The sequence below is a fragment of the Gopherus flavomarginatus genome, chromosome 2 (genome assembly GCF_025201925.1).
Source record: "Gopherus flavomarginatus isolate rGopFla2 chromosome 2, rGopFla2.mat.asm, whole genome shotgun sequence".
Lineage (NCBI taxonomy): Eukaryota > Metazoa > Chordata > Testudines > Testudinidae > Gopherus > Gopherus flavomarginatus.
This window is the reverse complement of record NC_066618.1, coordinates 88,176,549-88,204,075: the sequence shown is the minus strand read 5'-3', so window position 1 is coordinate 88,204,075 and position 27,527 is coordinate 88,176,549. Positions and strand designations below refer to the sequence as shown.

Sequence of the window (27,527 nt, the reverse complement as noted above, 5' to 3'; positions counted from 1 at the left end):
AGAGTTAAATAAGTCAGGACTGCCCACTGCATCAAATTACAAAATAAGTGTAAGTTCATTGTATGATGAATAAAATACAATATAAGGCATGTAATTAATTTCAGAGAAAAATTAAAAGGCATCAGCAAGAGAGGGAAAATAAATTCTGAGATATCTGAAAAGTGTTAAGAGAGTTGATGAGATAAAGGGAAGCTGTTTCTAGTGGAGCAATCTGAGAAAGGAAAAGCACTTGCACTAAGGGTAGTAAGACTGCATGAAGGAACAGAAAGTTAGAGGAGTGGAGGGGGACTGGTAGGGAAGCAGAGACACAGGTACAAGTAGGCAGAAGAATGCAGATGAAGGATTTTAATTTACGATTGTTTGAAAAAATGTTAAGCATGAGAAGCTCTCGGTTATTTAACTTACTACATTTTTGCAGCATAGATGCAGAACTTGGGCTGCTGGGGATGCTCCTGACCCCCCTGGCTTCAAGTTGTTTCCATCATATACAGGGTATACAGTTTGGTTCAATGGTTCCCAGTACCTCCACTATACACATTATTCCAGCACCCCTGTTTTTCAGAGATCCTTAAAGAAAAGGAAGGTCTTGTGATTCAGGTACCGGAGGGAGACTCAAGAAGACCTGGGGTCAATTCCCAGCTCTGCCGTATGCTTCCTATGTGACATTAGGCAAATTACTTAGACTCCCTGTGCCTCAACTCCCCATCCGTAAAATGCAGACAAAATAGTACATCCTTCCTCCCATCCACTGTCCATTTTGTCCATTTATATTGTTGTGTAGACTCTTTGGGGCAGGGACTGTGTCTTATTATGTCTTTCTACAGTACCTAGCACAACAGAACCCCAATCTTGGTCAGAACTTCTAGCTGCTACTAACACACTTCAATGGAACATGACTATCGTGCTTCAAAAATTTGTATTGTTACTTTTTGATTTTTCCTTGTTCTAATCTGATATTCTAATCAAACATTTAGCAGCTATACTCTCTGGCTAATAAATTCTGTACCAATACCAATTACACTTGGAAGTGCCCCATCTATTGTGTTATTTAAAGGAAAGACTAAAGAATTATATGTTTGCTGTAGTTTTGCCTGGGTTCTTAGTTGATTAGAACTTGTTGAAATTTTTCCTATTTCGCTTAATTTTATTTATCAGCAAAAAAAAAAAAACAAATGAGAAAAATGTGAAATGCATCTTCTTTTTTCTGATAAGTACTGATACTGTTTTATTGAATTTAGATGTATAGCGGCTTGCAACATTGATAAGGACACAAGATGCCCAAAGAAAATGCATCTTGGCTTTTCATCCCCGCCCCGGATATTGAACATCATGATAACTGAGAATAAAGTTAGAAATTATATGTAAAGGAACAATCATAATTAATGAGTCCCCCTCTGTTCCCCTTTCTGGGGGGAAAAAAGTATATACATATGCATGGAGAGTAACAAATACATCAAAGAAACACATGGCTTTGAAAAAAGACATGTCTGCCACATTCTTCTCCTGAATTGTGGGAATGGGAATGGTAGCGGTAGCAATGCAGTAGAGGACAAGGCTAGCTAAAAGGTGAGCAGACGGAGCATCCATGGGAACTAGAGCTCAAACATTATGGATACCTGTGCAGCTACAAGAACTTGAAAGCCATCCATGTCCTCCCCACCCCCCAAACACACATACCCCTCCATCTCCAACAACACAGTTAAAAGTTGCTAAAATGCTGCATTGGCATTTGTTACCCCCAACTTGCTGTGTGCTCCCAATTTCTCCATTAGCACTGGAAAGTCATAGAGGAGAAGAGTTTATATAGACACAGTTGGCATTACATCATGCACAGACCTCATCCTGGCCTTGTATGCAGGGGTACGTGTCACTTCGAGTATATGGCTCCCTCAACATGAGCAGAACAGATCAAGGACTGAGTATACCCCTATACTTCTTCTTGTAAAGCAATCAGACGTCTTCATTGACACATCAGTGCTAATTTATTTTTTTAATATCTGCTAAATATGATTCTTTAGTTCCATTTGCAGCCCACATAGTAGTCCTAGGTAATCCTTCCTGTTCTTTATTATTATACCATAGTAACTAAATATAGTAATATATAATACCTTGGTCAAATATGACAAAATATACTAATTTATTTTGATCTATTCTTTGTCCTATACATTACAGCAAGGAAAGATCTCTTTCCCCAGCAATTGTATCAGAACCAGAAATGAGTTTGCAATTGTCTACAATATTTTGGATTATACTGTGCTGGAAGCAGATAAATGAGAGCATATATTCTGACAGTGTACTTTAATATGCCTTTTTAAAAGTTATTATACTTACTTTACAGATCTATGTAGACAATTTTTTCTATCATTTGAAGGTGGTCTTAATTTTTCTGAAAGCATGAAAGTCAAACCTCCTTCCTTTAAAACATGATGGATTATGAAATGCATGATTTATAAGTGATAAAACTATCAGATATTTCCAGGTTCACATTAAAATTGGTGGCCTACTGTAAAAAGTGAGCAGTTTATTTGATGTGTTTCTCTTAAAGCTTTTATGACATCATAAACGTTTCTGACTCCATGACAAGCATTTTCTAACACATTAAGCAAGCTAGTTCAAATTATTTTTAATGTTATGCCTCTGGTAATAAATTTCGAAGGTGGCATTTCACCTCAGAAACGGAAGAGTATTATTTTAAACAGAAATATAATTAAATTGTGTGCTCAAATGACCTCCACACCTTGAAGGTTGGTTTGCACCGCAACAATTCAGTATTTTACTTTCAGTTGCAGTAAAGAAGAAGTTCAATCACACGAATGGTTGCACTGACCTAATTCCCCATCCGTTGTTAAAACCCACATTACTATAATGTTTAATATAAGACGACCAATCAGGATGTCCTAGGTAAAATTCCCCATTGATTTCAATGGGACATTGATCAGGTAAGTGCTTGCACTATCAGACCCAAAACTGTAAAAGGATCATCTGACCATGAACAATTTGACTATTGCTTATAAAGTTGATAAGCTGGCTGTCATCACTGTAATTCACATACTATGGTCTCATTCATCAGAAAAAGTCCTGTCACATTCTCTTTACTTTTGGCCACATTGTGACACCCAGGCTGATGCTAAACAGGGCACTGCATCACAAGAAGCCCCATTACAATCAATAAGACTCACATCACTTACTATCTGATCCTTATTCTGTAAATCAGTGTTTTCAACTGTGGTACATGGAGCCCTGGGGGTCTGCAGGCTATATCTAAGATTTACAAAGTAGTCTGCATCTCCATTCAAAAAAATTTAGGGGGTCCGCAAATGAAAAAAAAAGGTTGAAAACCATTGCTGTAAATGACAGTCAGAATTTGTAGTATGTTCTAAGTATATCTACTGTGTTCAATACAACAAAGTTCAACTCATAATGCAACAAAAATATAAAACACTGCAATGTACAGGAAATTTAAAATGTACCAATGTGCTGTTTATCACAGGATTCGCATTACATATGGAAGTCTTATTTTCACAAATCCAGTGAAATCACTGCTTTTTGCCAATTAGGTACTGGATAAAAAGCCTGAAAGCAATTGGATGTTCACATATTTGATTTGGGTATTTTAGCATAGAGTGAGAACAATAGGACAAAGACAGCAAAACTTGGTGATCCTGGAACAAAAATTGTGCATTTAAGTGATTTTCCCCTCCCCCCCGCAACTTGGACACTCTTCCACTGTCCATCCTTTGATTCACAAGTTTGAGGACTTCTGATTTAGAAAAAGGTAGCTTTTATCCATCTGGGGACTTTTCCAAGCTCAAACGGCTTTAATATTTATTAAATATTTATACAGTACCTGCAGTTGATATATTGCCTACCACTAAACTGGAAACATATCAACAAGCACTAAGATATTGGAGGGTTTTTTTTGATGGTTGGGGTTTTTTAGTAGCTTGCCTTCCCCCCCACCGCCCCTTTAAATTGTGAGTCACCACCTGGAAGGAAGATCAGAAGCAGATGTCTTATTCACTGCAAGTACAATAAAAAAAGTGCCAGTTTCTCTGTCGGCAGCTCTTTATGTTTCACTTACCAAAAAAATTTACTTTTCTTTTGATAGTTTAATATACAGTATCTGAACGATCACAATGAAATTTTGCCATGAGAACAGTGATATACAGTTACTGAATCTAGAAACCTATATTTGCTTACAAATTACTCAGAAATCCATTGCTTTACAACACTAGCTATCCAAACCATAAATGTGTTCCCAGACATTGCTGCGTGTGTGTGTGTCTGTCTGCCTGTTTCAATTAAAAGTGTGTTGTATTATATCTGTATAGAAAAAAAAAACTTCATGGCTTCTTGAAAATGTAGTAGAAAAACATATTACAGTATCTAAGATTTTCAACCAAGTTTATCACAATGGTGACTAGCCACTTAATCTTAAAATTCCCTTAACTGATGCCTATAAAATCTAAAGTCTTGTTTATTTTATTTATTCCAGCTTTCTCCGTCTCCCTACATTAAGTTCCTTTTCTCTTAGTAAGAATTCATTTAGGAGTAGAAATGCAAATAAACAAACATCATATGACATGGGTTTTCAGATACTGGCTTATTATATTATTTAGGTATCTAGATATATCTAAAGTAATACCATTAAATATACCATTGTATGATCAAAAATGATAAACAGATTTTAAAAAGGGACAGCTTCCCAGTAATATCCTTCTTCTAGAATAAATTAAAGAATTTATTGCTGAAGTATTACTGGAAAGACTGGAAATTGTGTTAATAAAAAGGAAGAGCTAGGTACACAAAACTGTAGTATAATTAACACAAAGCTTGTGTTAGGACAATTTTATGAGGACCCTGTGGAATTTTTTTGCAGAAATGTCACTCTCAGCCACAGTCTCTTTTCATGAGCTTTATGAGCAGATATGGTAAATGTTAATGTAGATGTTTTGTGTGTTCTTAGATTCTAAACAAAAAAAAAATCAAGCTAAGAAAAGATATAGAAAACATTATACTTACAGAGAAACCATATGCAGGAAAATGCTATGACAAATTTACATAGTGTACATCTACCACATGTTCTAATCCATGGAACCTACAATTGAAGGTACTCAAACTGGAAACCCAAGTCAAGCAAATATAAGTAGCTGTATGTAAATGTTATACCTAAGTATTTTGGACCTCCGTAGATAAACTGGTACAAATTCCACAAGAACAGAATGCACAAATAAGTTATTCACGGTCCCAGTAAAAAACAGTACCATAAGCTTCACCTGTCTTATTTTTCTAGAAAAGCATACACATCATTATAATATTGACCTTTCCAGCTAGCAAGCAGTTAACCTTATGGTGGAATTTGCACTACTGCCCTATAATAAGTATCCTACTAGAAACATTTCTTAACATGGAATTATCAACTATCCATTTCATAACTTACAATGGCGTGCCAATGGGTGTGTATGTGTATATATATGCTATCCATAAAAAACTAAAATTATCAGTTATCCAGACCATTGATTACTTCTGTCAAAGGTGCCTTGTTTGCCAGTTTGGCACAATTTTAAAAAAAAATTTAAGCAAAAATAACTATAAAATTGCACTACGATACACACAACACGATTTTTAATATAGTTTTATTTTTATCTATGTCTTTCTGAAAGCCATTTTGACAGCATATCAGAAGTGCTAAAACTTTGAAAAACAAAGCAACAGCAATAAGACAGAAAGCATTGTCTGTTAGTTAAAGCACAGGAATATGAGTTGGGACAGGGTTCTTTTTCAGGCTGTGTCACAAACTAGCTATGTGATTTTGGACAGGTCGCTTAATCACTTTGTGCCTCAGTTTACCCATCCTTATAATGGGGAAAGTTATACTTACCTGCACCACAGGGATGGAATAAGGCTTAATTAAGCAAACTTTGGGATGGAATGTACTACAGAAGTGCATATTACCATATGCAAAGATTTGCTTGTCTGTATCTAGTGTTTCTAGGACTTCTTCAGAACCGCTCACTTTCCACTGGAATTTACACAATCCTTCGCACTTATGCCTTTTAATTTAATATATGTTTCATTCTTCAGGACGAAAACCAGTGACACGCTTGCTTGAGTTACTACCTGCACAGAACAAAACTTCACATCTAATAAATGAATGAGCAAAGGGACAAAAAATTTTGCAAGTTGATTGGTATTGCAGTTACATTAATTTTCAACTGACCAATCTTTAATAATAAGTTACTTGAAAATTCATAGCATTCCCTTTAAATGATCATTTGAGTTACAAATTCTCTTTACATCTAAATAAAGACATTGGGCTAAAAAGACTCCCATTGTTTTCAACAAGCTTTGTACCAAGCTATTATTTTGTGACTGCTCCCTTGCACACACTATATAGTTCCTTACTCTGCAACTAATCCCACAGAAATCCATGGTGGAATAAGCGGCTACTCAATGTGAGTCTGGATAGTAGAATCTGGTACATTAGATCATCAGCTGGTGCAAATCAACACAGCTCTACTAAAGTCAATGGCGCTACACCAATTTACAGCAGCTAAAGATTCATCCCAGTATTTGTGACAATGATGCCACCTTTGGACCAGATCCCGCAGTCCTTCTATGTACTGGGACCTTTGTGTGCACAAGGAACTCAAGATTACACTCTATGAGAAAATGATTCTCGAATTCGTGTTCCTTTTTACTCATAATTCTAAGCTAAAATACTTGATTAAACCATACTACACTCTAACTGGGTGGAAACCAAGAACACATTGTAGTTTAAAACTTCTTATATCCTTTTAGTCTTCTTTTTTTCGCTACCCCATATTAGTGTTTTATTAGGCCAACTCGTGCTTGCCTTACTCATACAAGTAGTCCCATTGATGTCTTCGGGATAACTTGCATCCTTAAGGCAAGCTCAGTTTGGTGTCCGATTACTCTGCACGGGTCAAGTTTCAAAGACACTTTTGTACCACAGTTGTGTTATTTCCTACAATGAGAACTGTGTTAATTTTCTCATTGATTTAATTCTGTTCTTTATATTGTCTATGTCATTTCTTTTCCCCAGGGTCTGATCTCACAAATCCTTGCTCAAGTGAATATCCCTTACTTGCATACTTAACCCCGAGGCAATCACCAGAACTACACAGATATAAGGACAAGTTACACGAATGTTTGCAGGACTGGACCCTAAAAATTACTTAGACCAATATTTTGTAATACTGTAGGGGCAGTAGTGGGAGAACAAAATTATTTTATATGTGACATCTTTAATCAAGGACTAGCCACTTTATACAACGCTGGATACGTGGATTGCTGCAAACAGACAATGAATATTTTTCTGGTTACAGATTTATGGAACACTTCCCCATAAAGAAAAGCATTTTAAAAGAGTATCTAGACATGTATTTGCATAATGATATTCACTGTAATAAAATCTATAGGTATTTTCTTTTCTAAAACATATATCACTAGAGGTTTAGAGTTGTTTGCTTTCTGAAAATATTATATGCTATGTGGTATTCATTGAAACAACTTTTAAATACTGAAAGGCAGAAAAACTCAGAAACTTCTGCTTCTGACTCTTATCGCCATAAAATGTACACCATTTAAGCAACAGAAGTGAGCACTAAATTCACGAGAAAACATGTACCTTTAAAAATATTTCTTATAATAATGTTATTTCATCATTAAACATTTCACCATGAAATGATCTGCATCAAAATGGGATAATTTTCTTTAGATGATATCTTTGTATAATGTCAGAATATACAGATTAAACAACAGTTCCACAAAGCAACAATTTCTATCCACTGTTTACGTCTCCTACAACTTTTAAGGTATTTTATTTTTAAAAATTCTTTTTAGACCCTCCTCCCCCAAAAAAGGGTTTATTTAAAACATCAACTCAATCAGCTGTTTGTTATAATTGAATTTTCATTTATCTTAGACTAATATAAATATATCGAAAGGATTTGAATAATAATCACCATAACCCATTGTCCACCTTTACCTTTGCAATTTTCCTTTTTCAGTATCCACAACCAATCATTGCTCTGCTCTTCCATTATGCTTCCTTCATTGCAGAGTGAGAAGCTTCTTCATTAAATAGCATTAAAAATAGAACACACCCAAACTCCCAAGCGGAGCATGCTCTAACAGCGCTAATGCCACAGTTCTCAAGGTAACCATGCTCAGTTGGGAACTGAGAGGCAAAGTCAAGGTGAGATTAGTAATTTGCAAGCCTAATTGTGCACACAAACTTGCCTTGATCCATGATGAAGACTGTTAAAACAAAAATTAGTGTGCAGTTAAATTACGTAACCGAAAAGTTGAAGGCCAGCTTAACAATTTTCCCCTCCTCCCCACCCCAATAACTAACTTTAATTCTTTGTACTTGGTTAAAATTTGCAAAGACAATTTTGGAGGATTGTAAGAGAAATACATATTGATTTATACATCTAGTTAAGTACAGTGTCAGAAGCATCACAGCAGCAAATCAAACCACCTACTGTGTTGATATCTGCTCATTTGATTTCATTACTTGATATGTTTACAGGACTGTCATGTTACAGTAACACTGGGATGCATTTAAAAAAAAAAGCAATGTATACACCTGGGGAGCAGGGAGACAACAGACCCACTATAGAAACATGAACCAGAAATGTGGGGATATTCCAGGTGGTTGAAACAGTAAGTAAAATAAATAACAATAATAACAACATTAACAAAGTTGCACAAGAATGGGTGCACAGAATGAGTACATGCCTTGTTTATATCTATAAACAACGCAGTTGAAACAATACACATTCAAGTATGTAAATTTTTAATAGCACAGTAACATTCATTATTTATGAACATGGTAAACTGCTAAAAAAATTAACATTAAACTTATGGCTTCCAGACTATTATTCTCTTGCATGATCACAATATTATAAAATAATTATGCTAACAAAGCACATGGTACACGTTTTGCCACACAAAATTACTATCCAGTAATACTCAAGTATTAAACCATCCCAAATGTTTTTCCTTCTAGCAAAGGTAATGCAAAAATCATCCCAATTTTTTCATTAATTTTCACAAATCAATAGGTAAGTTTTAAAGCTTTGATTACTAAAACAGTTGCTAGAATGACTACGTCTTTCTGTATTTCTTATTTAAATTGCTATTTGAAATTTCCCTATAAGGTTGAATTCAAATTCTGAAAAGCAGACTGGGGTTAATTATTTTAACTTACTAAAATTGGACAATTACTATTACCCAAAATGCCCTATCATAAAACAATGCTCCTGAAAGATCCTGCAGCACCTATTACCACCTCGATCATCTTCACGTTTGTATTCCCCCCCGTTTTAATGTAATCCTTAAATTATCTGCCATCTGTTATTTACTATGCAACGCAAATGAAACATTTATGGTCTGAATAATAACACTGCATATAGCATCTACTTTATATTTAGCTATCAGAAATGTGTCCGACCTCACCAGGAAAACTTTCTAAACATCTGTCCATATCTTTCCATGTGAACTCTTCACAAGGTACAACACTACATACAACATCAAGAAATAAATTTAAAGTCTTTTTATTGGCAAATTCATATTTTACTGTGTAAAAACCTAGATACTACAGTACTCCTGTGCAATACTCAGTTACCAGTCTAGCAATTTCAGAACCAACATCCCTCTTCCACTAAAATATGAATCCAATGTTGTAAATATCACATCGTAAAGGAAGAGCCTTGAAGTAACCGCAGATCATTGCATACTGTATGCAATACACACAAACATTTGTTCTATTTCTCTGCTCCTCGATCTCCAACACTTAAGCCACGCTGACCTCAAAAATTAAAAATTGGGGGGAGGGTGAGGATGGTTTCAACAAAACGACAGAAAACACATGCGAGGGGTGGGGTGGGGGAAGACAACATCGTAACAACAAAGAACACACAGCACACGGATGCCCCCAGCTTTTTGGATTTACCTTGCCAGCACCCTGGATCTGCCCCCAGCTTCTTGGTGGTGTGGGGCTTTTTTGGCGTGTGTGTTTATGTGGCGGCAGCTCTGGTGCTGTTACAGTACAGTGGCTGTCTTCCCGAAAGACATGGTCTCTGCCTCCTCCTCCTCCGCCTCGCCCCCTTTGCTACTCGGGAGGCGACGCTACTTCTCTGGGCGCGTGGGTCTGCCTGACTCGCCGAGCGGGCTCCCACTGCCTCTCTGTCTCCCTCTCTCTGCTGCGCCGCTGCCTGTCCCTCCCTCTGCCCTTTATGGATCCCGCTGCCTGTCCTCTCGCTGTAGCCCCGACTCTGGCTCTTATCGCGGGCTGTGCTCTCTCCCCGCCTGCCTGTCCCCTCTGCGCTGCCCGCCCGCGAGGCTCCCTCTCTTTCTCCCTCTCCCCGCCCACGCTGCGGCGCGCGGCGCCCGGGACCCCGAGGCAGCGCGTTCTGCTCGCGCCAGCTCCGCTGCGCTCCCCGCGCGCTGCCCCGGCTCATGCTGGCTCGACCCCGGCCGCTGCGCCGCAGCTGCTGCCAGCGACTCCGCCGCGGCCGCTGCCATTGGCCGGGCCGTCGCCCCCCCCCCCAGGCCCTCACCCTGACGCCGCGGAGAGGGAGAGGCGCTGCCCGAGCTGCAGCGTGTGTGTTTCCTGCACGTTGTGCCATCCATTCACGCTGCCCCCCGCCCAGCCCCGAGCAGACAAAGCCCACGGCCACACTAATAAGGAGAAGGCTCATTAATCTCTGGCAATTTCTTGGGTTTGGCTCCCCCTCCTTCCTTTCCGCACCCCTCCACCCCACTGGAAAAAAAAAAAGAAGTGGCCCCTTTACGCTGGAAGACAGTTTAGCGCAGGTTTGGAGAGAGGAGGATTAATCACTATTGGTGGTGGTATTGCTCCGTGAAATTTGACAGCATCTGCACTGATCAGCGGAGCCGGTGGAGGAAAAAGACACTGCAGCAGGTTGTTGGGGGGAGATAAGCCCCCTGAAAAGGGGGCACATGAATGATCTCCTCTTTTCCTCCCTCCCCCACCTTTGCAGGGCTGCAGCTAGTTTCCCCTTTGATCATATTTCTTTTAAGAGTTTTGCTGCACACAATAAAGCAGAGAGAAACATTTCTAAAGATCAACCCTTGTGACAATTGCAGCCCCGTTTTCCCACTTGAATACATCCAGCCGTTCATTCTGCCCCCAACAGAGAAAAGGGCATTTACATCTTTGCTAGGTGGTTATTAATATGCACCAAAATTATAGCTGTACTGCACAGTCCCAGCTGTAATAGCCATAGATCATTTAGAGCAGATCCAGTAAGTCAGCTGCTGGAAATGCATGATCTGTGAATAATCGTGTATATAATACAATGCCCCATATTACAATAAACTGAAAGGAGACAGAAGCCTCTGGTAGTAACTGTCATTAGTAATCCTGTAAATGAAAAACAAACAGGAAATAAGCATACAGCATAAACAAGTAAAATAGTATGAAATATGCTGTCTCTAGACACTTTTGTCTAGAGCAATACAGATAATCTAACTTGCACACACAGAGATTGCTTTTCTAAGATAGTTTTAAAATGCAATCTTAGTTATGTATTTTAAAACAAAATCCTTTGTCACGAGATACAATTCTCCAGGATCACGAATGTAAAAAAACTAATTTACAAGGCAAGTGATGACAACTACACCGAGGGGCAAAATATTTGCTTTATGAAGGATTATCCTGAAGCCCCGGGAATCACTCTCCCCTTGGAAGTCAACACCTGCTTTTAAAAACAGAGACGAGTACAACAAGCAATGAGCCACAACAGGGTGTACATTAGCCGACTGTTGGTGCATGCCTGAAGTGATCAGAGGCATTCAGCCAAGTGCACCAAAAGCCAACAGTTCTAACGCATCTCCTGATGTGGCTTATTCCTATTAATGTATGGCTCCTTCCATTTTAAATTTCATTATTTAACATATTCTTACACTGTGAAATATAACTCAGAGTTCAAACAAAAATAGCTTAGAAAAGGGTATACGCAATCCTTATCAGGGTGAATAGTTCCTCATGACAGTGCAAAGATGTTTTTTCACACTAGGGGTAATAAGCTTTTAAGTTTTATATACAGGGCAGGTTCAGTCCCTTTGGCTTTACTTTTAAAATGTTTGCTCTCCCTTATTATAGACCAAGTGTCTATTAGAGCTAATTACTTTGCATGTAAATACAGAGGGCCTGATTCTGCACAATGACACACCTCATGTATCCAATAGAGCAAGCCAGTTTCGGCACTTCTACTGGCCAAGTTCCTTCTTAGCAGGCTATCGAGTGAAGCAGTGAGAACTCAGACTGCATTAGGATGTTGAAGGATCACTCATCCCCTAACCAGACACTGCAACATCTGCCTGCCTGCCTGCAAGAGAGGGTAAGGCGGGAAGAGGAAGTGAGAGAAAGCAAGCATAGTTAGGTGGTGTTTCCAGACTCTGTTATTACACATAATGGATATGCAAAACAGCAGAAGAGCCACTCCACGGGTTATATGGGTGATTTCTGATGGGGGAGATGGAAGTCTATGGCTGTTACATTTGGACTCTATGTGTATATGTACATACAAGCTGCAGACTTGGCAGTCTGGTCCAACCAGCCCTATGGGATAATATCTGATGGTGGCAGTTTGCTGTTAGAGCTAACATATGTTGCATGTTCATTTTCTACCATTTGGTAAACATTATTTATCAAATGCTAGAGAAAAATATCACTCCAGCAATTTAAATAAAATACTCTGAAAAATATGAATCGTACCCAAAATCAGATATGCAAATTAGTCCCTGTACTAGAAGCTCCAGACCTGGGAAAGGTGACTGATGCCAAACACATCTGCCCCTATCCTGAGAAACCCCCTCAGACCTTTTTATAGTCAGGTATGTGTCTGACATTTTCAAAGACCTGAATCAATGTATCTTACTTCTTTCTTTAGAATCTTCCCTACACATAGAAAGAAAAATCATAGCTATTTCTGAGAAGTGACACATCAGGACCACAGTCTGCTGCTCCCTGTGCTGACTTGTAACACACATAGGGACATGTTTTTTCACATGTCAGGAGCTGTGTCTGTAAACAGAGCAGAATTTGGCACATAGTACTCAAGACAAACTTTTCAGAACTATATCGTGCCCATTGCTATATTTTGCATAATCTGGGTTCAGGAGTATTTAAAAAATGATATCTAGACCTAAAATCTCCACTGGAACCTTAAGATTTAGCATGTCAATTGGTGTGCAGTGCACACTTGAGGCTCTAACCCTGCAAACTGCCCTGTGCAGGGCAACCAGCTTGGAGGACTGGGGTCTAAATAGGCCAGATGGTGCAGTTCTTACACACACACACACACACACACACACACACACACCCCCCTTCCTCCCTCCCATTGACAACAGTGGAAGTTTTGGCTTGAGCAAGGACCATACATGGCATTTGGCCTGATATTTTCAAACTGAGTGGGCAAGTCATTGTGCTTGTGCTCTGTGTGCAATATAGATTGATGTTCAAAAATCTAGAAAAGTTGTTTGGTTTCCAAAGCATAAATTAGTTTAGAAATGTGATATGTATGTATATGCACAGAGATTCACACCTGTACTCCCTGAATCACTGTGCTATTACATCATATAATCATTTTTAATATAATATTATGAGCTTGTGTTACTGGTTGCACATTTCCTTAGGCTTAAATCATTTTGCAGTGAAAGCTACGTAATATGCAAAATACACATTGCAAATGATGGTTTGGAGATCTGGGATGATTTGGATTAAGTTACTATAATGTAAATAACTGCATCATTTTAAGATTATATTCTGATAAGAGGTTAGTTTTTATTTTGAAAAAAACCTGTTTTTCAGTTTTGATGTCTTAAGCACTGTACCAAAGTTACCTTATGCAGATGGGGGATAGAAATGTTATAGTCCTAATTAAAATGAAAATTTGAAGCACAAAGATAGTCAAACACTGTTCTGCTTTTAAATACATTGCTCGTAGAACTGAAATATTTACTCTAGTTTCAGTCAATAGTACCTCATGACTAATGTAAAATTAGCAAAGTCATTCAGGCACAGACACGTATGAGAATGTAAAGGAAAACTAAATTCTGATCTGATCCCTATTGAAGTCAGAGTTTTGCTATGGACTTCATTAAGAGTAGGATCAGACCCCTACTCTATTGACTAGTTCTCCTTAGAGGAACATCAATGAACTACCTTTTTAGAAAAAAAAAATCTGTTGGTAACAGTGCTCAGGAAGATTTTTTTTCCACCACTAAAAGCAAAGCATCATTTCTTTGTGTTTGACATTCTAAATCCCCTTTAAGTTTCTCTCTGAGATTCCAAATGGTTGATGTACCAAATCTATATCTCCTGAAAACATGTTTTTTATGAAGTTCAGAGAGTAATGCCTATCTTTTTAAGCATGCCCCAACACCCCACAGGATATTGCCTTCTGAGCCATCTAAGAGCCAGTCCCTGTTCAGCTATAGCTCTCAAGGAAGTTAGTAGGAATTTGAGTTTTAGGAAATTTTCAAAAGCTGGCATTGGTGCAAATGACCAATTGCATGCTGAAAATAGGGCTCACTGTATTATTTGGGGGCATAGGGAGTTTTCAGAGCAGATCAGCAGTTTGCACTCAAGTTACCTGAGCATTCTAGGGGTTCAGTTGGATAGATGTGGGACTGGCTGCTCAACTGGGATTTTCAAAAGTGCTCAGAAGCCCCACAAAATACTCAGCCAGCTGCTTTCAGACTTTTAGTCACATTAGAGACAGAACTAACAGCAGGTGCAGATTAAGCAATTCAGGCACCGGTTCCTTATTGGTTGCTCAGGACTCTGCACACCTGGGAATCCCACTGCAATTGATTTTATAAAAACAAATATGCAGGAGGGCATAAATACAAAAAGCAGAGAAATTCCAGTAGTCACTAAGGGGGAAGTAGGCAGGTGCTAAAACAGGGCTAGAGGAAAAGTGACTACAAGGGTCTAGAAGAGGGGTTAGAGAGAGAGAGAATTGAGGTGGGTGGTGGTGGTGGTTCTTTTGGGATGTGCAGTTCAGTGTGGGGACTGCACAACACCTGACCATATTACAGCGGTCTCCATTCAAGCCAGAAAAGAGAGTGAAGGTTTGCTCTTTCTCAAAGGCTGAGGAGATGCCAATACCTTTCAACAGAATCCATAACCTAAGGAGGCTTAATGGAGGCACAGTTAATCCAGCAGCACAGACTTGCCCAGGAAACCATCATGCCCCTAGATGGTGAGTTCAAAGGAGACATGGGAAGCCACACCCTCCCCATCCCTATCAGGGTTACTGTAGTCCTTAGCCTGCCAGAGGAGCACAAGCAATGTCATTGGCACCCATTTCTTGAGTTGCCCTGGGGAGCAGCAAGGCAAGACTGTACTGCAGCAGTGAGTCCGTAGTGGAGTTTAGAAGAACAACTTCCTGTCTGAGAAGCTGCATCCAGATTAGAGAATGGGTGCCTGATCCATAGGGAAACTCCACATAGGACTAGCTTTAGTGGTGACCCATTTGCAAAGATTGTGCTTCTGAATGGTGTGAAGTGAGCTACTGGAAGCAGCTGGTGGATCTGCTGTAAGCATGAGTGTATTCTTCTACTCTCTAGATCAGAGGTGGGCAAACTATGGTCCGTGGGACCCTTCTGGTCTGGGAGGCTAGCCCTCGGCCCCTCCACTGCTATTCCCCCTCTCCTGAAGCCTCTGTTCAATCCACAGCCAGCGCAATGCTCTCAATGGTGGGCTCCAGCTGGGTGTGGCTGCCTCCAGCCAGGTGGTGTAGCTGTAGCATCGCCAGCCACCGGTACTCCAGGCAGTGTGGTGGGGGGGTTGGATAGAGGGCAGGGGAATTTGGGGTGGTGGTCAAAGGCTGGTGGTATGGATAGGAGTTGGGGTGGTCAGAGGGTGGGGAACAGGGATTGAATGGGGCAGGGGTCCTCTGGGGCAGTCAGGAAGGACAAGGTGGTGGGGTGGGGGGGCAGTCAGAGTCAGTGGTTCTGGGGGCTGTTAGGGGACAGAGAGAAGGGATGGTTGGATGGAGCAGGGGTCGGGGGGGCAGTTAGGAAGGGAGGTTTGGATGGGGCAGCAGGGGGGGCCAGTCAGGGAACAGAGAGTGGGGGTAGTAGATGGGGCAGGGGTCCTGGGGGGGGCTGCCAGGGAATGGGGGGGGTGGATGAAGCAGGAATCTGGGGAAGGCCATCAGGTGAGAAGCAGGGGTGGGTTGGATAGGGGGTAGGGCTGTTTGGGGAGGTACAGCCTCCCCTAACCGTCCCTCCATACAATTTCTGAAACCTGATGTGGCCCTCAGGCCAAAAAGTGTGCCCGCCCCTGCTCTAGATACTTGAGCTGCACAAGCAGAAAAGAGCCTTGACTAGAGGATTCTAGTGGCTGAGTTCCCCTCCTAGGGGAGCAGGTGGATCTGTAAAATCATGATAGAGAAGCATGTCTGAAGAAAGGAATCCTTATTAATCCTCTACAAATAACCCGTGATGATAGAACAACAACATAAAGGACAACCTTTGTGGAGTGAAAACAAAAAGGTTATTTGGTGAAGAAAAGTGTAACATTACCTAGTGACCATGATATACTTTGGTGGAAATAAGGGGCCCTTACTGAGACACTGTGGCATGTGGGTGGGTGTATACAGGGGACTATCACTATGAGTGGACAGAGATATTCTCTTGCTCCCTGGCTTTCCACTGATAAACTGTTCAATTGCCCATTGCCCCTGGTGATATGAATGGGGTTGCCCTGTACTTTATTATGTGCTACATGAGGTTCAGATGCATTTCTGTCCGTATCTGTCAAGGCAGATGTGTATAGTCCAGTACATTGTCTATAACTATGGGTGAGCCTGAGCTTCTCTGCTTTTCATGGCAATGACACCAGCTATACTAAGCACAATAGGTAAAGATTAGAGGTCTGTAATCCCATACTAATAGGCTCTCCATGTCAATTGAATTTGCATATTGCAACTGAGAGAGCCCTGTTACTCCCCTTCCTTCACCCGCTGGTTACATAGGGGCACCTCTGCCTGCCCTTTCTTCTTTTTAATGGCAACACACAGAAGCACACAGCAGTTTCTAAATAAAACCCATTGTTTTAACTGTGCTTTTTTCTGACTAGGCATTATAAATGGCTTGTCACCATACCCCTTCAATCCTGTGCTGCTTCCTGCCATCAGCTACTACACATGGCTGTGTAGCATTACTTGCGTGGAGGGAGCAGCACAACAACTGCTGAAATTCTCAAAACTCTGTCTCCTTGATGCCTTCAGCAAAGCCCTGGCTGCTCACACAAGCACATTTTTTATGCAGCATTTTAAGTGCACCAGGAAGACCTTTCCCCAGCTGAAGCCTGCACTCTGTTTACATCCTGCCATCGGGTGGATTGGCACCATCCTTTAGAATGAGTGCAAAGTTAGCTGATGACTTACACACAGTGGTTAGTAGATTTCTAATGGGTAGAGGAGTGCTGAGTAGAAGTCTTTGCAGGTGACTTCTCTACTTATTCTTCCTGTCTTCTGTGAGCCAACTCTGGCACTTCTTACCTTATCCTAAACCCCAAAGCATTCAAGAGTACTCAGCACTGTCCATCCAAATCACCCCTTTGAAACTTCCCCTGCATGTGTGTCATCCTCCTAGTTCATACTCACAAACATCTGATTTGCTCTAAAATGGCTGCTTAAGATTTTCACAGGCTTATACTGCTCCAGTTGATTTCAGGGGGTGCAGGATCAGGCCCATAACTTACACATACATTTTTTATTCTTTTAACACCTGAGCCTAGCATTGGGGATGGGTCTGTACCTGATGCCAATAGGAGTTGGGTGTTGTAGGTTCTTACAAAGCAAATATCTATAAATAGTTATTTCATCCAAATACACAAGGGCAAGGGGGATTCCTCATATTTTTTCAATTAAGATGTCAAATTACTTGTTACATTGAAAGATCCACTACCTCATTGCCCTGTGTTTTTACAAATGTTTCAGTGCTGCCTAAAAGTGTCAGGCTATTGTAAATGTTGGGTTATATTCTTTCAATGCATGTCACTTCATTATTCCCTTTGCAATCTTTCCATGCGCAAGGTTTGATCCCTGATAGCTGTTTTTGCTGTAGAGCATCCTGGACAGAGTAGCTCAGTCCGTTGACTGTATTACTTCCCCATGGCCTACTCCATCCTGCTGCAATGTGAATCTTTCTATAGTAGCATTCTGGGGCGTATTACCAGCTGAGACAGCCTGATAATAGGTCCACTGAGCTGCACTAGAGACCTGAAACTGAAACAAAACCCTGCAGCATCTAGCCAGTGTTTAGTCCTGTCCTCTGGCTGATTCCCTAAGATCTGTGAGGCTTAGGGTTACCAGTTAGAAGTAAGAGAGGAGGAGAAGGACCTCAGAGTATTGGTTAATCACAGGATGACTATGAGCCGCCAATGTGATATGGCTGTGAAAAAAACTAATGTGGTCTTGGGATGCATCAGGCGAGGTATTTCTAGTAGAGATAAGGAGGTGTTAGTACTGTTATACAAGGCAGTGGTGAGACCTCACCTGGAATACTGTGAGCAGTTCTGGTCTCCCATGTTTAAGAAGGATGAATTCAAACTGGAACAGGTACAGAGAAGGGCTATTAGGATGATCCGAGGAATGGAAAACCTTATGAAAGGAGACTCAAAGAGCTTGGCTTGTTTAGCCTAACCAAAAGAAGGATGAGGGGAGATATAATTGTTCTCTATAAATATATCAGAGGGATAAATACCAGGGAGGCAGAGGAATTATTTAAACTCAGTACCAATGTGGACACAAGAACAAATGGATATAAACTGGCCATCAAGAAGTTTAGACTTGAAATTAGATGAAGGTTTCTAACCATCAGAGGAGTAAAAGCAGCAAAGAATCCTGTGGCACCTTATAGACTAACAGACGTATTGGAGCATGAGCCTTCATGGGTGAATACCCACTTGGTCGGATTCATGAAAGCTCATGCTCCAATATGTCTGTTAGTCTATAAGGTGCCACAGGACTCTTTGCTGCTTTTACAGATCCCAGACTAACATAGCTACCCCTGTGATTCTTGACATCAGAGGAATGAAGTTCTGGAACAGTCTTCCAAGGGGAGAAGTGGGGGCAAAAGACATATCTGGCTTCAAGACTAAGCTTGATAATTTTATGGAAGGGATGATATGATGGGATAGCCTAATTTTGGCAATTAATTGATCTCTGACAATTAGCAGTAAATATGCCCAATGGCCTCTGTTGGGATATTAGATGGGGTGGGATCTGAGTTACTACAGAGAATTCTTTCCTAGATGTCTGACTGATGAGTCCTGCCCGCCAGGAGTGGCTCTAGGTATTTTGTCGCCCCAAACACGGCAGACAAGGCAAAGGCAACCTGCCTAATGCCCTCATGGTGACCGGCAGAGTGCCCCCTGCGGCTTGCTGCCCCAGGCACGCGCTTGGCATGCTGGTGCCTGGAGCTGCCCCTGTTGCCCACATGCTCAGGGTTTAGCTGATTGCCATAGTTGGGGTCAGGAAGGAATTTTCCTCCAGGGCAGGTTGGCAGAGGCCCTGGGGGTTTTTGACCTTCCTCTGCAGCATGGGGCACGAGTCACTTGCTGGAGGATTCTCTGCAGCCTGAGGTCTTCAGACCACAATTTGAGGACTTCAGTAGCTCAGGCATAGGTTAGGAGTTTGATACAGGAGTGGGTGGGTGAGATTCTGTGGCCTGCGTTGTGCAGGAGGTCAGACTAGACCAGGGATCAGCAACCTTTCAGAAGTGGTGTGCCGAGTCTTCATTTATTCGCTCTAATTTAAGGTTTCACGTGCCAGCAATACATTTTAATGTTTGTAGAAGGTCTCTTTCTATATCTATAATATATAACTAAACTATTGTTGTATGTAAAGTAAATAAGGTTTTTAAATGTTTAAGAAGCTTCATTTAAAATTAAATTAAAATGCAGAGCCCCCTGGACCGGTGGCCAGGACCCAGGCAGTGTGAGTGCCACTGAAAATCAGCTCGTGTGCCGCCTTCAGCACTCGTGCCATAGGTTGCCTACCCCTGGACTAGACTATCAATGGTTCCTTCTGACCTTAAAGTCTATGATTCTAGGTGTCTGATTTTTGACTGGAACGCCCAGTAAAAAGAAACCCTGGCGGCTCCGGTCAGCACTGCTGACCGGGCCATTAAAAGTCTGGTCGGTGGCACAGCGGGGCTTAGGCAGGCTCCCTGCCTGCCCTGGCTCTGCACAGCTCCTGGAAGCAGCAGCATATCCCTCCTTCAGCTCCTATGCGTAGGGGCTCTGCATGCTGCCCCTGCCCCAAGCGCCAGCTCCACAGATCCCCTTGGCCACGGAGGCAGCGTCTGTGGACGGTGGCAGCATGCAGAGCCCCTACGCATAAGAGCTGGAGGGGAAACATGCTACTGCTTCCAGGAGCTGCTTGAGGTAAGCGCCACTTGGAGCCTGCACCCCTAACCCCCTCACACCCCAACCCCCTCCCAACCTCCAAACCCCTTGGTCCCAGCCCATTGCACCCTCCTGCACTCCAAATCCCTCATCCCCAGCCCCACACCAGAGCCCGCACCTCTAGTCAGAGCCTTGATCTGCACCCCTGCACCCTACCCCAGCCCAGATCCCCCTCCCGCACCCCAACCCCATGAGCCAGCCCACTGAAAATGAGAGAGCAAGTGAGGGAGGGTGGGGAGAGCAAGCGATGAGGGGAGTGGTGGTGGTGAGTGAGGACGGGATGTGGCCTTGGAGAAGGGGCAGGGCATTTGGTTTTGTGCCGGTAGAATGTTGGCAACCCTAGTGAGGCTTGGGGGCTAGCCCTGGGATAAGGGTATCAAAACATGTGCCTCCTTGATGATTGGGGACACATTCCCCACATTCTGAGGTTCTCAGAAAACTCCTCTTGTTGAGGCCCCACTTCTTGGGGGTTTACATGTGGAAGTAGGCAATTGGAACCTCCATTTTATTGTGTCCTCACTTAGGTAACTCTTCTATTGAAGTCAAAATGGGAATTTTCCTGAGTAAGGACATAGTACAAACTGAGAAAGGACTTCAAGATGGGCCTGTAATGTTTGTGGGTGCTGAATCCAAGTTAGTCAAACACTATTGCTGCAGCAATAATAGATGAACCGGAGTTTTAACACATCATTACAAATATGTTTCAGCCAAACAAGGATGATTCAAAATAAGGGAGATACTGCTACAGAACCTACACATGAGCTAATATAAAAATCCATGGCCCCTGTGATGAGCGAATTGCATCCGTGTTAAAATAATGAAGTTTCTACCTCTGTAAAAAAAAAAAAAAAAAAAAAAAAGAATAAAATAAAACAACTACCCCCATTAACCTAGTCAGTGTGAGGAGCAGCAGGTAACACATAGGCAAGTTTGAATGTAGGTCAGGAACTCTGCACTGGAGAAGATTAGAAGACTCAAGAGGGAGTAGAGAGCCTAATGCACTTTTCTGACATATAATTTTCCTGCATACTCAATGTGAGATGAATTGTTTGCCCCCTCAGGATCACATCATATTTTATGTGCAAAACAGCGCAGAAATGTGCCAAAAGATCTGAAGCAAACTGGAATTAAGAACTGTGCCGCATCATGTCTTCCAATACCAGCACTTTACAAGCTTCTAGAGGGAGCAGTTATCTGACATCCCTTTCTTTACTGTTTATCCTCACTAGATGACTGACTAAAACAGGCAGATAGGCCCATACTGCAGTATAGTCAGTATATTACTCCTGCATAGCACTGTTATGCCACATGCACAACCCCAAAGCGTAACAGCAAACTCTAGTACAGTGGTAACATTCCCTGCTGTGTAACAGTGTAGAACTCTTTTTAACCCATATAAAAATGGTGTGACACACAAGAGTGAGGGTAAAGTTATAAAACTCTATCAAAGATGAGGGAGGGATAGCTCAGTGGTCTGAGCACTGGCCTACTAACCTCAGGATTGAGAGTTCAATCCTTAAGTGGGCCATTTAGGTGTCTGGGGATTGGCCTTGCTTTGAGCAGGCGGTTGGACTAGATGACCTTCTGATACTGATATTCTATGTGGCCAGTGGAGCCTGATTCCTGGCATGTAACAGGAGAATTTTGGTCTCCACAGGAGGTATGGGTTAGTGACAACTGTTACAATGATGGTCCAATTCACATGACATGGGCCAAGAAATAAATATCAGTGTATACTAGTGTCAATCACAGTAATCCTCCTACTGCCAGCATCCTGGAGATCCTCCCTGATTGGCCTCACTCAAAAAGGACTGTGTCTCAGGTCCAAAGGATCTAATACAAAACATGGTTGATTGGTATCAGTCCAGCAATTTACAGTTTCTCTTCCATTTGGAAGAGACTTTCATGTCTGTTAGTCTATTGCAGAAGAGTTACTACAAAGAATGAACAATTGTTTATCTAAAAATTGGATCTGTTCAACACCAAATGACACTACACCTTAAATGACAGAACACAGAAAGAACTACTTAGTTTCCAGTACTCCGCCCCTCAGACTTTATTCCCAAGCACAGTTATTTATCATTCACTGCCCTTAAAATAATACATTTTCTTATCCCTAATTCCCCCAAATTTTCTCCAGCTGCCTTCTTTTTGTTTTGCTTTGCTTTGCTTTAACCAGTAGACATATTTAAATTTTTCTTTGTTTTGTAATCTACATTTTTTTCATATCTGAAAATTACAGCCTTTGCAATGCACAATACTGTAGAAAGTCCCTCCTTTGAAACCGCAGAACATGGTACAATTTTAGCATCATATAATTTCCTGCATAATTGTTAAATCATTTTCTTCCTTTTCTCCCTCCCCCTCTTTTTTTAAAGAAAGAAACATTCAAACTGCATATCTAGAGAGACAGGAAACTTAACAACCTCGTAACACCATGCTGCACTGTGCCTCATAGTTATCACAACATCAAGAACAAATCTCTAAGCAGTCCGAGAACTTTTCCTATCTATTGTTTCAGTCAGTCAGCAGTAAACTCTGTATTCTGCAAGGCGCTATAGGTTCACAAAATGCAAAAACTCCTTGTGTGTTTGTGGCATTGTATTCCCAAATATCATATAATACAAATATTAAAATATCACTGTTCATAACATGTTCCTGTACACCATCTGGGCCTCCCCCAGGAAGCTGGCATAATCTATCAAAGTAAAAATAACCACAATTTCACTCTTTTTGTTGTGTTGATGTTTGTCATCATGGATTTCACTTTACTGCTCCAATTACATTTATGACAGTCTTACATACCAAATGGCACTAATGACTTTCATTATCATTTACACACTTACACTCCCTCACAACATGCCCTCTCTCAGCAGTCACTCTGATATAAAGTTAGTGAATTTTAGCTTCCCATTACATAAAAGCTTATGAGTAATGATCCAGCGTCACCACCTCTTTGTAATGCCCGCAATCTTAGGTTCCTGTTGTAATAAAGGGAGGACATGATAATTTTTCCCGCCTCAGCAAAAGCAAATATAGGGATAAAATCAAGTTTAAAACAACATATGCAAATTTAATTGAAAACAAATATACATCAAGCAGTTCCCCAGGAGAAATCTAAATCTCCCTAAATTAGCAGCATGTAACAAAGAGGATAATAATGCCTATTATTATCATCTTTAATTTTTCATGACAACTTTTTTTAAAATGTCGTTCAAGCCCATTAGACAGCAGAGGTAAAAACATGGGTTTTACATAAGAGGTTTCAGGGTTATATGCTGTATCACCAAGATATGGTTTAATTATTCAAAATACAAGACTCCTTCTCAGTTAAAATAAAAAGAAAACAAGGTTGCTACCAGCCAAATGAAGAGTAGTCGTGACAAATATAAATTACTGCTCACCAGAATAACAAAGATAATACAATAAACCAGAGCCCAGAAGACTTTGAAAGACATTTTGGAGCACAGAACAGTGCTGGAAAGCAATTTAGGACTCTGTTTTAGCAATGATTTGAGCTGTAACCTGCAAAAGTTGTACCTCTCATTGCCTGCACTGCCACTGGGAATCTGATTCCACTAGCCAAATTTAAATTTGCTGGCAATCACATGAAAGGCGATTAATTGATACTATGGTTACTCCAGTCCTTTTTGCAATAGATGGAACTCGAACCTGATACCAGAGGAGCCCCCACAGAGCATGTGCAAAGAAGTCTTTGATGCCATTCCACAGAAAGCTTGCCTGGCAGACCTCAGTCAACAGCCCTGCTACCCAGGGAGCCAAATTCAATGCATAACCATGGATGAACTTTGAAAAATTCAGCTGAAATGAGGATTGTGATGTACTGGAGGAGAAGGAGGGATCATTTGCTTGAAACTTCAACCTACTGCCTCGTATTAATCCCCAAGATTGATGCTGCATACATGGAATCTGGGTTTGTTCTGATAAAGAGCTTTGTAGGCTGCCTGCTCTCTCAAATTCTGCCCTTTGATATGCTTGCATAACTACCATATGCTCCAATTGCTGAATCAGCTAGGCAAATATGGAGTCAGTTTCTGCAGAACCCCCACCCATGAAAACTATTCTATTTCATGTGATCTAGAGTTCCCTGAAAGGCCAATAGACATTGTACACACCCCAAATCCTATATGAAACCACTCTGCTTTGGCCTAGAACAGCCAATTGAGCATGGGGAAGTCTGTAACCACGCCCTATAGTGTGAAGTTTTTAAAATATTTCCTATAGGCCTAATCCAAAGCCCACTGAAGTCAATGGAAAGAGTCCAATTGACTTTACTGGGCATTAGATCAGGCCCTAAAATGATGAAGGCTGATCTCACTCCAGACCTCTTTCTGATCTCAATTATTCTGATTGAATTTAAGAGACTCCACTGACATCAATGGAGTTACAGCAGTTTTAAAACACTGGAGGGATCAGACTCAGGCCCTCAATTCTCTCTGATGTTACTTTACATTTTGCGTACCTTGCCTCCTGCTATTGAGAATATATTATGAACCAAGAGGTGTACCGATACTTGTGCTATTTATTTAAAGCTACAGCTAGAAGCAAGGCACCAGAGGCTGAGGACGGCTCTAAGCAGAAGATTTAGAGTAAAGCAGAGAGGGAGAGACAGTACCTTTAGGGATGATACTGCTTTTCTTATTCTAATAATGGTCCTTTAAGTGTTGGAAGAAGGTGGCTTTTTCTGTAGTACACTAATAGTGATGATAAACAAGGGGTCGACAACCTTTGACATGCGGCCCAACTGGGTAATCCGCTGGCGGGCTGAGAGACATTTTGTATATGTTAACCGTCCTCAGGCATGGCCCCTCCCCCTGCAGCTCCAGGTGGCCGTGATTTGCTGTTCCCGGCCAATGGGAGCTGCTGGAAGATGTGTGGTCCACAGGAACTTTATAACATTTCTTTTAATAGTTGAGATACTGGGTACTGAAATGCTGCAACTGTTGTACATGCAGTTAAATAAGATATGTTTTGCAATATCATTCAGAGAAAGTTGCACACATAATATTCTAAAGAAAATGGTGGAGTCCATGAACATTTTTAACCTACTTGATGACTATTAATAGCACTTACACAAAGGACAAGAGGCTGATCAAAGGATAGGACACAAAATTTACAATAGAAATAACATTTCAACCAATCTATATAACCTTTCTATACAAAGAAATTAAAACAACTAGAGATGATTATAATTTATAGCAGTCACATGAAGGAAAATTAATCATAGTTTAGCAGGTGGTGGGATAGTTTGCATCCAGAATTTTAAGAGCCATTTTTAAGGAAGGTCAAACTCCTGATTAAGTCAACAATCTGCAGGATTGTCGTACTAATAATATAACCTACAGTAAAATAATTTTTTAAAAGTTTACATTATGTTTAAAATATTGCATTATATTTTTACTGTTTAACCTTAAAGAATATTTTGTTTTTTTGCTTTATTTACATTTGTTATGAAATTCTACTTGTTCGAAGCAATAAAATATGCTAGGGATTTTTCTGTCCTGAGATATTGCCTTATTCCTATTACCTGTGGGCCCTGTGAGAATATTTATGAGGAAAAAATATGTATTAAATAATTAAAAAGTGAGTGAGGCATTCTATTCTTTAGAGACATGAAGGAGACTTACATGGCAGCCTGGTCCCCATTTTGTACCCGTGTGCGGAAATGACAAGGAAATCACATGAGGACTTCTTGCCACATAAATTCCTCTGTCAATGCCGAAACTACTGTATGTCTCCTCCTGGATATACTGAGCAAAACGTCACAGTATAACAGCAATATCAATTGCATGAACATGCCTCCCCCTATGATTCCCCATCAACACCAATTATGTTGATTGGTGTTACTATAGTATAGTATAGTATAGTATAGTATATACTATACTATACTATACCAATTACTATATAGCGGATGGGGTGGGAGAAAGGTGGAATGTTACAGTACAAAGTAATTGGTGTTGATGGGGATTCATAGGGGGAAGCATGTTCATGCAATTGATATTGCTGTTATACTGTGACGTTTTGCTCAGTATATCCAGAACTATGAGCCACTGTGTTACTGCTCTGCCTCACAAGAAGTGAGTTTTGCCACGGCTAAGATGTATGTCAGTTGCTGACATGCCAGCTTTTCTGCTTTGCCAGCAAACTCCTCAGGATTTTGCCAGTCCAAACCTGGCCTTGCAGGTAGCAATCACTGAATCCCAATTCCCAAGCTCTCCAGACATTTCCCTAGAGTGTCCAGTCCCTCTCACTGGACACTCATAGAAGTTAAGTTCACTGCCTCCAAAGAAGCAGCGGACACACCAGCCTATTGAGTTAGCTGAGGTCTCAGCCTCTACCATTAATACACAGTGCTGAGATGGTTTTGTAATAAAAGAAGAATGAGTTTATTAATAAAGAACACATATCTAAGTGATACTAAGCAGGAATCAATAAGACAAATATGGTTACAAACAAAACAAATCAAAACATGTTTTCAAGTGACTAGAATTTAATTTCAGCAAGTTATAATCTTTGTCTAAGCAGGTTTCTGACTTGCATCAAGTTTCCAGCAGCTCGAAGCCTTTCATGCCAAGAGGATTTAGCATTCATAGGCTCAAAGGGTGCTGTCCCCTTAAGTCCCCTAGGTGATGTATAACTAAAATGTCTTTTTTGCTCCTCTGATATTACTCAGTCCATTGTCTTCCTGGGGTACAGATTCTGTCCCCACTATGATTGTTAAACAGTCTTCTTCCACACTTGCTTAGCTTGATGGCTGTGTTTACCTTATATTTAAATATACTTCCATTGTTCTCTGCTTCTAACCAAGCTGGTCAGAAGGTAAATACACATTCCATTCTCTAGGGCAGGCTGGTTTTATGATCTGCCCCCCAAACACATTTTAAGAACACGTTTTCAGCATACATCTTTAACTGATTGTGCGCAACCCATTCACACATCACATAATGATTTTTGGGACCACTATGTCACCAGTTTACATGTGATCTTTCCATGACACTTTGGGGAGATATATATATAAATAAAT

General features: G+C 40.9%; 1 protein-coding gene across 7 annotated transcripts in view; it reads right to left on the bottom strand.

The window, feature by feature from the left end:
* Positions 1 to 27,527, bottom strand: part of ARPP21 (cAMP regulated phosphoprotein 21) — a 265,697-nt gene that overhangs the window by 180,691 nt on the left and 57,479 nt on the right. For 5 of the 7 annotated variants that reach the window (XR_007772330.1, XM_050937940.1, XM_050937948.1 and 2 more), the window contains exon 1: positions 9,983 to 10,331. The exons of 1 other annotated variant lie outside the window; for it this stretch is intronic. The gene's annotated coding sequence lies outside the window, so the exon portion shown is untranslated. Of the gene's footprint in view, positions 1 to 8,011; positions 8,227 to 9,982; positions 10,332 to 27,527 lie in introns of those variants that run through there. One more of the 7 variants, XM_050937941.1, reaches the window with a different exon arrangement.